Source organism: Phalacrocorax carbo, chromosome 1 (genome assembly GCF_963921805.1).
Source record: "Phalacrocorax carbo chromosome 1, bPhaCar2.1, whole genome shotgun sequence".
Taxonomy (NCBI): Eukaryota; Metazoa; Chordata; class Aves; order Suliformes; family Phalacrocoracidae; genus Phalacrocorax; species Phalacrocorax carbo.
Window position 1 is genome coordinate 85,417,485 of NC_087513.1, and position 13,127 is coordinate 85,430,611.

A 13,127-nucleotide genomic window follows, 5' to 3' on the forward strand; every position below is an offset into this window, starting at 1 on the left:
CCTCAAAGCCTATCCAGCCTCTCAGATTTCCTAGGGATAGTTTGGACCCTTTCCCCTGTCCTGCTCTGCCCTGCTCACCCTCAAAGATAGATAGAGTGAATTTCTGGCTCCTCTCATCCCCCATTGCCCCTCAAGCCCACCCAACCTTTAGGGACCCCATAGAAAGCCTGAGGTCTACTACCCAGCCCCAAGTCTCCCATGCCATCTCTCTTTATCAGTACCCTGTCCTTGGCTCTGTGTCCCCTGAAATAGTCCTATGAAAACCCACAACAATCCCTCTACAAACAGTCCTTTCTGACCCAAGATCTCTGTACGGTGTGAGGACACATATTTCTGGGAAGGGATACTATTGTTATATTCCTGAGAGCACTAATGGGCTTTGACCAGTCTAACCCAGGACCTTCACAAAAAACCACACACACAGATAAACATATGCCCTGTCCATAAGCATAGGAGCCCCATTTAAGATCTCTCTTGGGCCTTCAGTTCCTGCCTGATTTATTTTGTAAGAGCATAGATTTTTAGCTCAACTACAGCTGTTTTGTGTTTGGTCATGAGTTCCAGCGATCTGGACCCTGACCTGCTGACTGACTTCTTGCTTGACTTCAAACTTGCCTTGTCAACATGGACCTACCTAGTAAGTGGACCTTGGTTACCATCACTGGAAATCATTCTGATCAATGGATTAACTCCTAGCTTGATCTGAGACCTGACTGATTACCACAAAATTGCCTGACAATCTAGGCTCTCGCTTGAACCTGGCTATCATCTTCACATCTGTCTATTCATCTTGTGTACAAAGTGTGGGGCTGTACCCTACCTGATGAGGCCCCTGTACTGTCTGGTCTGAAGTAATGCTCAGCTTCCTATCCTTTTGGGTGCAGCCAGCCCTTGCTGCTTACTAACATTTCCCTCACAACTTAAGAGGTCTTATAAATATCTCTGCATTTATTATGAAATTGCCATATTGAAGATTGTCCCAGTGAAGACTTGACCTGTTCTGAAAGTTTTGGCAGTAGCAATAGGTCATGGGAAGAGGGCAGATCTGACTGGTTGTTCTGAAAAATTAACTTCATCAACCCACTGTTGCTAGAAGTAGTATTAAAGTAGAAACTAATATCTCTGCTTATGTGAACTTGCTGCTTTTAACAACAGAAAAAAATAATCCCTGAAAAATGGTAGTGTCCACTTACGGTATCTGAAGAGCAGCTTACAGAATGTTCCTGGTAGAGAAGTGACAAAGGAGCCACCAGTTTCTTGCATTAACTGTTGGAAGGCATTTGATTAGGTGAGTATATCAAAGCTTGATCCCAAGCAGACAGAGTTTAAAAAGGTCCCTCCTGAAAAACAGCAGAGAAGCTAGAAATATTTCTCTCAGGCAGGTTATCCTGAAGAAGGATATTTATCAAAGGACTTGCCCACAGACGGAGGAAGTATTTGTCTATTAATCATCTTTGGTTAGCTAACCCAGGGAAGGTTCATGTTACTGTGTTGCTGTGTGAGCTATCCTGTTCTTTCTGTGGAGGTATGGTATTACAATAGTTAAGAAAGGCTGTAGCATTCATTGTCCTGAGCTTCTGGGAAACGGACTGTTATACACCTTATGGAAAATTTATGGGAGAAACTGAAGAATTCTGAATGCAAAGTGGAACTGATTCAGGGAGAAGGCAGTGAACTAAACTTTAAATGAAATTTTAACAGTACTGAGAAAGGAAACGACAAATCTCCTGTAAAATGGAACTGGTTGTTTTCTATTTAATGGATTTATTAAAGTAACTACTAAAACTAAAATAATTTATCTGTAAATTTAGTTACTTATTAGCAATTAGTTATTTTCCCCTTTTTTTCTGCTGGAAATGTTAGTGGTTGAGATTTTTCTGGTTTTTGGATTTTTGTTTTCCCCCTATTTAATAAAGCAGAATTATTCTTTTTTGTGCCTGCCGTAACACTGTACTGGATAAGAGAATTTAATTTAGTTATCAGTTTTCTGCATTTTTTTTGTAGTATGTTGATGTTATATGTAATTACATGTAATATGTTCGTGTAATCTGATTAGATTTCATCAGCCAACGAATTTTGAGCCTGATATACCATGACACCCAAAGAGCTACAAGAGCTGTATTTGCATTTGTGCATCCAATTGATGCATCACCCCATCCAAGCCAAGAAGTTGAGAGATTTACTCCATAGCAGAAACAGGTTTGTCATTACTACCACATAATTATGAAGATGATGAATGATCAAAATTAAACATTACCCACTTTTACCCCCGACAATGTTGAATATACCAGAAAGCTGTTCCCTAGAACAGACCTGCACTGATTAAAAACTGTACAGAACAAAAGTTATTCTGAAAAATCAGGTCTTCAGGCATTTGTTTGTACTCCAGGCACTGCCTGGCCTGAGCTAAAGTAGTGAACCTGTTGTCTCTGTTTTTTTGTTTTGTTTTGGTTGGTTGGTTGGGGTTTTTTGTTTGTTTGTTTGTTTGGGTTTTGGGTTGTGGTGGGGTTTTGTTTGGGTTTTGGTTGGGGTTTTTTTGTCAGGAAGCACTGAACTTTTCTATTATGAAGAGTCTCCTGAAGCATATGAAACAGAGGTTTGCAATGACTACTAACTAGGTTCTTAAGGGGAAAGTTCCATTGATGTACATAACTCTGAATAGGACAGACATTTAGAAAACAAACTATTAGAGCAAGCATTCTATCTTTCTGAGGGTTTCTGAGACTAGAACTTGAAATAAAAAGTTATGTTTCCCTTTGCAAGTGTAAATCATGACATTTTCCAGGCAGAGGCTCATTTATAGCCTCCCTGAAGTCTCTTACTGTCAGTGACCATGGACCAAACAATTAAATATGTAAAAATCTTCCTTAAACTACATTTTAACCAAGGATTTCTTTCTTTGTTCTTTAGATGATCCAAAAGGACACTTTTTCCTTGAGTGAGCAACAAAAATATCACTCCTGCTGCTGAAGGGAGTATAGGTAACGTGACAAAAAATCACAAGTTAACAAAGCACCACAGATTAGGTAACATAAAATGGCACTAGGAAATTACTCAGTAGTAACCTCACTTCTCCCTGATTCGGTCCTTACGTCCTTATGTCCCAATATGGAGGTACAGTCACTGTACAGAATCACAGAATGGTAGGGGCTGGAAGGGACCTCTGGAGATCATCTTGTCCAACCGCCCTGTTTGAGCAGATACACCTAGAGCAGTACTGTGTCCAGTACATCCACTATTACTAAACACAAGCTCAAGGCAATGCACAACAATTAAATAACAAACATAAATGCATATTTTAGTTCAGTTTTTCCCAATGCTGTCCATACTGGGTGTCCTACTTTTTAACCTACTGACCTGTGAAACACAACAAGAGCTGGGGTAGGGATGGTATGTATGTTTTGAAATTTTTCTGTGCCCTGGGTGTTGATTAGCAGAGATTGACTGCCCTCTGTTGGAGTGATGAAAATTCATTCACATCGTTAATAGTATCCCAAATACATTCAAAGTACAAAGGATATCTTTGATAAGTTTTCAGATGACACCAAAGTGTGGGGAGTGGTTGCTATGCTGGAGGGCAGGGCTACCATTCAGAGACTACTTGATAAAATGAAGTAACAGGCCAACAGGAAGCTCTCAGAGTTCAGCAAAGACAAATATCCAGTCCTTGGTCTGGCATAGAAAAACCACTTTATGTCAGAACACACTAGCGAAAGGTTGGCTGTGGAGCAACTCTGCAGAAAAAAGTCTGCAAGTTGAACATAAGTCAGCAGTGTGCCCTTGCAGTAATGAAGGCCAGCCACATGCTAGACTGCATTAGTCACAGTGTAGGCAGTACATCAAGAGAAATTATTATTCCCTTCCATTTCAGAGGGGTTATGCTGCATATAAGAGACTGCCTCCAGTGCACTATCCAGTGCAGGAGAGATACTGGCAAGCTGCAGCATGTCAAACAGAGGGCCAATAAGATGAACAACACTGTTGGAGGAGAGGCTGAGGGAGCTGGGTTTGTTATTGCAGAGATAGCTAAGGGGGAGGGTGAGGCGAGGGGAAGGCACAGGTCTAATTGCAGTGTCTAATTACCTTAAACAGGGTCATAGAGAAGATAGAGCCAGACTCTTTTCAGAGGTACTAAGGGCAAAAGGCAACAAATTTCAAACACTGCAATGAGGATGGTTTAGCAGTGGAATAGGTTAAGAGAGGCTCTGAAATCCTCATTCTTTGAGCTTTTCAAAACTCAGTTGAACAAGATTCTGAGCAAGCTGATCTGGTTTTGATGTTGGCACTGCTTTGAGCAAGAAGAGAGTACAGCCTTTTTAATGGCTATGAATCTATAGAAGTGCTTTTAAGAACTAAAAATCTGACAATTCTTTAAAACTTACATTTTGTTAGTTAACACATGAACTTCCTGTATCTGATCATTACCTGTTCACTGATGTCAGTGGATGCTAGAGCTGTACATCCATCAAAATTACATCGCTGTCATCTTCCTCAAGCATTAGCCAAAGCAGATACTGGAGATAAACAACTATCCAATAAGTGTGACTCTGTTATCCTTCAGGGTTTTTTGTGTGAACCAGCTCTATTTGTATTTTCAGCACTTGCTGAAACCTAAATACTGCTTACAAACACACTTCAATTTGTGATATAGTCATGAGTTGTTATAACTAAACAAAAAAATTGTACTTAAAAGTACCAAAGAGCTAAAGATGTATCCCTTACTTCTGCTGAAAAAAATAATTTTTAAGGCTGACCTTAAGAAACAAGAGAAAATTCACTTTCTAGTATTAATTTTTTAATTATTTTCTGCACTGAAATGTATGAGGTTTGGAGGATTTGAGTTTTGCTAAAATAAACTTGCAAGATCTCAATTTGCAGGGACAAAAGAAGATTTTGCCTTTCATAACACCTGGAAAACAGCTGTCTTCCAAGGATGTACCCTCTACCAAATAATTTTAACCTTGACCTATTGAGAATACGTATACAACAAGGGTATAACCATGCTGTAGTCACCATGTTATCTCTGTGTATTAGCTAAAGGATTTTGGATGACAACCTGCCACCAAACAGCCAGAGCAGCTCAGAATTCAGTGTAAACTGATATTGTTGCCACTAACCAAGCTAGCTAATTTAGAGCTAGCTCCGGTATCTCACTCCTACAAACTTCAGGGTAAACCTGCTTCAACAAAGACCCTTTTAGCTTTCTCTGCACACAAGAGTCCCCTATGAACCATTCTGCTTCTTAATCTGGTACCTCTTGAATCATATACAATCTTTCCATTTATAGTTAGAAGGAAGAAACTTCTCTTCTGCTCCTCATGATTTCAGAGTCAAGTTGCTGGAGGTTCAAGGCCACCATTCTTCAAAAAAATAAAATGACAGCATCACATTTTTTGGGAAGAGACCTCTTGAGGTATGCAGTGTAACCCCTCACTTAGAGTGGGGCCTTCAAAAACACTAAATCAGATCAGCTAAAGCTTTCCCATTTATACAGCAGAGCAACCAGCATTAGGGTCCAAGCCTTTACCCATCTTCTGATTTTAAGCCTGTAAGATCAGAGGTCATGTCTCTAGAACTGCTGTAAGAACACCGTATCTGGGTGACCTTCATCCAAACCCTGGGGAAAAGACCACAAAGTATTTTTCCACCTGAACATCCCCTGTGCACCCACGGCATTTTTCCATAATTTGCCCTTTGGAGTCACCAAGTTTACTGAAAAAGAAACGCTAACTGAATACATTTATTCCATTTGGTTTCTCCTGTATGTGGGATTTCCAAGGAAAATTGTTAGGTATTAAAGCCATCTCTACCTCTGAAATTCCTTCTGAAGTCAACTATAAATATTGACTCCCAATATGTTTTCACATGATGCCATATACAAACTTTATTTGAAAACTGGTTATTTCTATTACAGACCAGATCATTGGATTATTGTTTTGGTTTCAGTCCTTAAAAAGTGTATTGTTACCTCTTGCTCTTTACTTCTTGAGGCTGTGTAGTGTTTTTAATCTTTCCTCATTTGGAAATTTCCTTTTCCCAACAGTCTGAGACATTTTCATTTCCACCATCCAGTAAGAAAACTCTGATAACTGTTTCTTTTTCAGAAAGAATATAATCCGAACTTCAAGTATGGGAAGCATGTACATATAATCAATATTGTAATGCTTATAAAACCTGTAGGAATTATTTTGACAGCTCATTTCCACACTTCACAAAACACTGCTGATTTGCAGACCCATGAGTGCTTTGCAGCTCTGCAACTATTTCATGGACACTTTTAGCTCCATAACATTTTCAGTTAAAAGTGCCTTTGAAAAGTGTACATTATTGTCAAGGAAAAGTTGAGGACTGATAGTTACTTATTCTAAAAAAAATTGGAAGGAACAATACTGACAATATAAATTTAAACTGTATTATTAAACTTCTTAACTGAACTGGCAGTTCCTTCAGCTACTGCAGATATGTCTGAAACTACTTAAACTGATTTCTTTGCCATGGTATGATCAACACAAACTCTTAGGTGCATTTTTAGTTCACGTGCTGTCATACAGTGAGTGTTTCAAAAAGGTATGTTGGTGATGGCTCTATGAATTGGAGCAGTTGTTCAGCTACTGTTGCCTTTTTACATTACCTGTAGGAGATATATTTTTTAATAATAAATAGAGAAATTATAATCTCATAATAAATTATAAGATAATTTAACACTAATTAATTCAAATGGTCAGTTTTTCCACAGCCAGAGGAGTGATATACATTGAAACCTTGAACAAATGTCTTTAAAAACCAAGAGTAACTTAGCATAGGGCTAATAAAAGATCATTTTGCAATTTTAAGAATACTTCTCACTATCAGGAAGCAAATATAATTTCTACCATTTAATCTTTTGTGTCAGTTAATATTGCCTATGCTCTATGTAATATTATCTTTTCCTATGAAACTATATAAAATATTTTATATTAATAACATATTATGTTATGTAGAAATAGCAAACATTCCAAGCCATTACTAGGAAGTCATGGGGAGAAAACCCTAAGAATATACCTTTTATCTATGTCATTTCACGTGAAATGAAACTCAGAAGGCAGTCACATAAGTTACTAAACATACGGCATTTGAACTTCCCCACCTTTGGGGTTAATCTTCACAAAAACACTTGTGAATCTGCTATCTTTGGAAAGGAGCAACAACAACAAAAAAAATCTTCAAAACAACTTCTGCTATTTGTTTCCCAGGGCTAGACTGCAAGACACACACAGAAACTCAATAGGAAGCTGAGCTCAGGTGCTGCGGTCGTCGGCACAGTCCACATTCCAAAACACAGAGATCAGATTACAGATTGGGCATCACATTATTGAGAGTATTATGGGAAGGGTGTACATTCCAGCAGCTTCTGCCCTCTGTTGCAATTCTAAAAAGCATGACAGTATTACGGTACTAGGGAGTACTTCTGCCACAACTACACTTTCAGAACACGTTTGCTTGCATTGTAAACAGGAAATGTCTGTTGTTGGTAGTATGAATGTACACCCATTTTGGAAGTAATACCTGTAAAAGGAAAGTCCCTAGGTTTAAAAGATCTTTATCCAGTAGGAAAAGAGAAGGTCAAGCACATTACAGGAGATGTAGATAATGCAAACGTATCTTTGCAGCTGCAGCCATTACTTGCCCAGTGTGTTCTGTGACACAGTCCTCTCAGTCCAAATGCTTCACAGTGGGACACAAACACTTCTCTCTCCCTCTCCAGAAAACCCTGTTTACACAGCTCAAATAATTTACCAATATATAACATTGAAACATTCAATTTTGGGTTGACTGGTTTTGTTTCAGCAAGCTGAAAGCAAAGAAAAGAAAGCACTCTAAAACTTCTAGAGTACTGTATTATGCAACTGCCTACGTCAGACACCTTGAAGACTATTTGTAATACTCCCACTTAGCTAATACACATGCAGATACTACTTAAGCAAGATCTTGGCTTCAAATGAAGCCATTGCTATTTTACAACTGACTTCTTTTCAAAATCCATATACAGTTACATTTAAAGGGGCAGCGCAATCTCTTACAAGTGCCTATTCCGTTATAGCAAGTCAGTATTGCAAACCCAGGCTGAAGAAAGAACAGTGCGATTGGAAGAATTAAACTTCTCTGAACAAAGAGAAGCTGGAATGATGTCTATCCCATGGGAAATTCAGAAGTGAAAGTCACTGAGCTTAACCTACAGCGTTCCATGGCTACTTAGCAAACATAATTAGTATAGTAAGCATGAAATAATACTAATTTTCTTAGTAATAATTTAATTGTTTAAACATAGAATTATGTATTTAGTTATTTTAATATTAAATGTTCTTCCTTGCTAACAAGAGTGACTGAAATATATTTCATGACACAGATTGTGCAGCTTCAGGGACAGTTCATAGTAACACCTCTGACAGCAGTGAACTAGCACAGTCTTTCTTACAAACTACCTAATTATCTTGGATCTCCATCTTATCACTGAATTGCCCTCATTTACCCCAAATCAAATTACAGCCTGGAAGGACACTGCAGCAGTGATTTGTGTACCTTACCTAATGAATACTTACATCATGTGGTCAACTCTGGAACAGGTTCAAGAGAAATTAAGACAGAACACTGTATAATTGCCCATTCATAAAGAAAGCATGTCAGAACAATGTCACTGATGTTTTGCCTAGGGAGAAAGGAATTCAAGGCCCTGACAGTGCACCTAATGACTTTTGCATTCCCACGGTAGGTATACCATTCCTCTTTGTACTTTTGATAAGCACAGGGAGAATTGCCTTACATTCTGATTTGTAAGAACCCCGGGCATTTTTAGCCTCCACCCATTTGAGGACCTCATTCTATTACCATAATAATATGTATTAATTTATTAAACAGTAATGACTAATTGTATTTATTGTTTTAATTAAATAATAACGAAATTGCATCTTTTCCTGCATGGCCTTAGATCACTTCACAAATGCAGAAAAATATTAATATCTACATTATGAAAACTGAATAAAAAACAGAGGGATGGCTATATGCAGATTCCATGGGAAAAGAACATAACATGCATTGTACAAGCACTACAACGCCTTCTGCAGAAAGACCTTTGAAGCCTCAGTGCATCCTGGACTGAGTCCCTGAATTTTGCCAGCTTTTTAAAAAGTTGCTTCCTACATTTCATTACTAAAAAAAGAATCCTGAAAATATTAGCCAAGCATCTTCAGAGAGCAGAAGGCAAACAAAATTTCCCATATGTTTCTTATAATCTTAAAGATAGTTTATTAATTTTCTTAAGAACTTGCTTAACAACTGTGACTTTCTGAACTAATAATTAGAAGAAGCTGAAACTCTTTTGAAGTCATTTATATTTTATCTTGTGTCTAAATTTGGCCAGGGTAGCCTGAAGTAAATTAGAGAAAAACATAAGAATGCTTTAAAACAACATAGTAAGACTGTTGTAAAGGAGATTCCAATATTTACTGAATGCATAGGGAAGTGGTTGATGATTGCCATAAAGATATTTGGATAAATGATGTGAGGCTTGACAGGCTAGAGAGAAAAGTACTTCAACAGTTAAAGCTGCTTCTCCCTAGGCTACCCTGACTCCTCTGCTGCTGCTGAAGGCATCAAGTTCTTCAGGCATTTAAAAGAAGGGGCCTGGCAGTGAAGTAGTCTGATTTAGGAGCTCCCATTTGTGAACATACTTTTTTATCTGAATTAACTTTCTTCAAAATTAAAAGCAGGGGTGCTTATCTCACTTAAATCTAGATATTTAAAAATTAATTAAGTCTGAGTTAGTGTATGAGATAACTTATCTTGTCCTAGTACAGCTGTTTGAGCTGGTTGGGAAGGATTGTCTCCTGGAGGTGACTCTTTCTCTTGCTATGGTTTAATACAAGTTTGAACAACTAACAATTAAATATGTAAATTTCAGTGAGATGACTTAGGGCCCTACAGCCCACCATTTGCCTTAAGCATTTAAAATCCTAAGTCCAAATATCTGAATATCTTTTTAACACATTTCTAAGTCCCCAAGTCACTTTTGACTTAGCATCTTCTATAATCTCCAGACTACTTTTCTTCAGTATGTATTATAAATGCTATATAACTTTCAAAGTTGTTACCACTATAAGAGGCAGACCCAAGTCTGAAGCTGTGTAGACAGTCTGATTTCCTTTTCCAAAATTCACACTATGTAACTTGCGTATGATTCCAATGTTATTATTTTAAATAATTAATATCAATCAAGACAAGATCAGATGAAAACAGAAGGGGCACAAGCAAAGAATGAGAAGAGAATGTGGCAATACAGCCCATGCTTCAGTGGAAATCCAATTCACTCTGGTTTTTTAACCATCAGCCACTGTCACCAACATTCCCAGCTCAGGAGCTTTTCATTTCTTGTTACTGTGTCATGGTGAGATAGATGAAACCTCTGGGATAAGGATGTTATCTTCATCTTCTGCATGGGGTGATACCACCTAATTGCTGGTACCTGCTGTTAGAAGAACCATTTTCAGGTTCCAATATTAGTGGTGAAAAATGGCCACATTTTGAAACTCCAGACAGGTCTCTGCTTTTTTTTACCCCCCTAAGTTTTCTAAGTACTGATTACCTTAGAAGCTGTGAATTCTGCATGAGAAAGCAAAGAGGGAGAGTGCCTTGCTGTGTAATGCATTTGACAGTCATGAAAAAGATATTCCAGCAGACTACTTACCATTCTGGTGATAAGCATGACAGAAAAATGAAAAGAACTGTCTGCCAGAGAGTAAATAGTTTCTCAGAATTTGCAGTGCGCTTTTTGACTCCCTGCAATAACATATCAGTAGATATAATATAGAACTGTCTGCACTCACTTCACCACATACCTCCACTCACAACTGTTTGTGATCTGATCTGCAGCAGTTCATTCATCTCAGACCCAGAACTTCCAAAATCCATCATTGCTGTCTTGCAGCTGCCCAGTAATTTTCACCCTATGGTCTCAAAAACCTCTGCCAATTCCCTCTGCTCTGCTCTGCATCTCTCCCATTATTTCTCTCCTGGTATCTTCACACAATTCAGTTTGTGCCTTTCATCTCTACCCTATTCCCTGGCTTTCATAGTTCTGGACACTCCCAAGGGGATCTGCTCTCATTCATGTTCTGGAGTCCCCCGTTACAGACTGGAGTATCACCAAGTTCTCCATCTCTATCTGTGTTCTGATCATGGCATCAAAATCAGCCAGTGGATGTTCCTTTAGTTGCCCAGCACTATCCTGTTCTCTGAGGAATACAGCCTTGGGGTAGGATGCAGAAATTCACTGATTATAATCTTTAGGCCTATTTCCTTTCTTCCCTTCATTGGCTTCTTTTTGCCTCAAGGCCCTCACTGCTCCATCTTGGGAATGACTTTACAGCCTCCTCCACCTCCTCATTACAAATCCAGTAGGGTTTTGACCTCACATAGGAGAGTCATTTGATGCAGACAGTGATAACCTTCATGGTGCTGCCAATTGTCCTGTGCTTCACTGGACCGGAGAGCTGCTTTACTAGATTTAATGCATCAGCTCTTTCAACCTGAGACGGGAGAAAGCATACATTAACTAGTTTGTCTTATCGCCCTCCCCCACCCCAGTCTGACAGCAGTGGCCAGTGTGCTGTACTGGTTTGGATATTCTGATTGTCTTTGCACCTCACACTGGGTCATGTTACAGAATTAGCTAGGGGAGGAAAACATGAAATACTGAGTCAAAATCCCTAGAAAGATAAATTATTGCTATGACCCTGGTTCATCCAATTGTTTCAGTTTATTCATCTCTCTCATAGCTGCTCGTTCCCCACCACTCTGGATCCACTGTATGGACAGAGGAATACACATCCACTGTTCTTTTCTACCTTGGAGCCTCTGCTTCAGAGAAGTCCAAAGACTGTCCTCTGGACTAGACTAAGAATCCATTCCATTGGCTACAGAAATGAACCTATATCTCCTGGTCTGGTTAGAAAAGCAAAGCCTTAGGCAGGAATCTGTTGTCCAGTGCAGTCAGTGTGACAATAAACAGAAATGACCATGAGGATTTCAGGAAAGGGCAGAGCCATGTGGAGTGAGATTTTTGAATGGAAGTCAGTCGTCTTCAGAAACAGGAAATTATGTTAACCTACTAGTGTACAGCCCCGAGAGTCCAAGCACAAAAAGACTCAGTTCAAAATATGTTCAACTTAGGCACGATACCCAACAACTTCTTAAACAAATCAGTTTAATTAATCTATTGAAGATAGAGTTGTATAATGTAGAGCTATCTTTGCCTCCACATGGGGTGACGGGGCTGAGAAAGTACGATTTCATTCTGGGAATAGACATGAGGTGTGGGGAAAATGTCAATATTACTTTAATTCTTTCAACCTTATTTTGCTCTTTCTTGTACTGAGTGCATACAAATTGAAATTTTGACACATACTTGCACCCACACATGCAAAATAGTAACAGGGAACTTCCAGAGGAAAATGCATACAAGGTCTGAGATGGACAGCTGAATATCCTACTGCTGTGAGCCACACTGAGTAAACACCCATTTGCTAGACAGTCTGGTTCTGTTGTCCATTTTTTTCTTTTTTTAAAAAAGAATTTTGCATTTTGATTTTATGAACTCTTCAAACATGGAACTGTGTTTAAGGAGCACTGCTATTAGCTTAAATCTTCTCATTTCACATTTCATCTTAGTACATCCCTTTCCTATTTTCATTACACATACTCTTTGCTGGTGAACATAGATAACCACAAATGAAGGAAATGAAGAGTCAGAACTCTCTAAACTCAAACAAGGATTGCATAGTCACTCTGTCTCTTTTTAAGGACATGGCTTCTATTGAATTTGACTCAGCGTTTCTGCTGCCTAACCACAGACTAACATTTGTGTGACTGCACAGTTAACTGGATCCAAAACTCACCCATTAGAAAAGTGACCTAATAAAACCTGTGTTTAAAATGTTTTTGTCACCTAATATGCCTCCTTAACTGAGTCACTCACACCAACAATAATGTCAGTACAGGAAAAGATGTAGGATCAAGCATCCTATGGCAGGATCCCTTGCTGAGGCAGGAGCCTGGACTTATGCCAGAATGAATGTGTCACCATGACCTCAGTA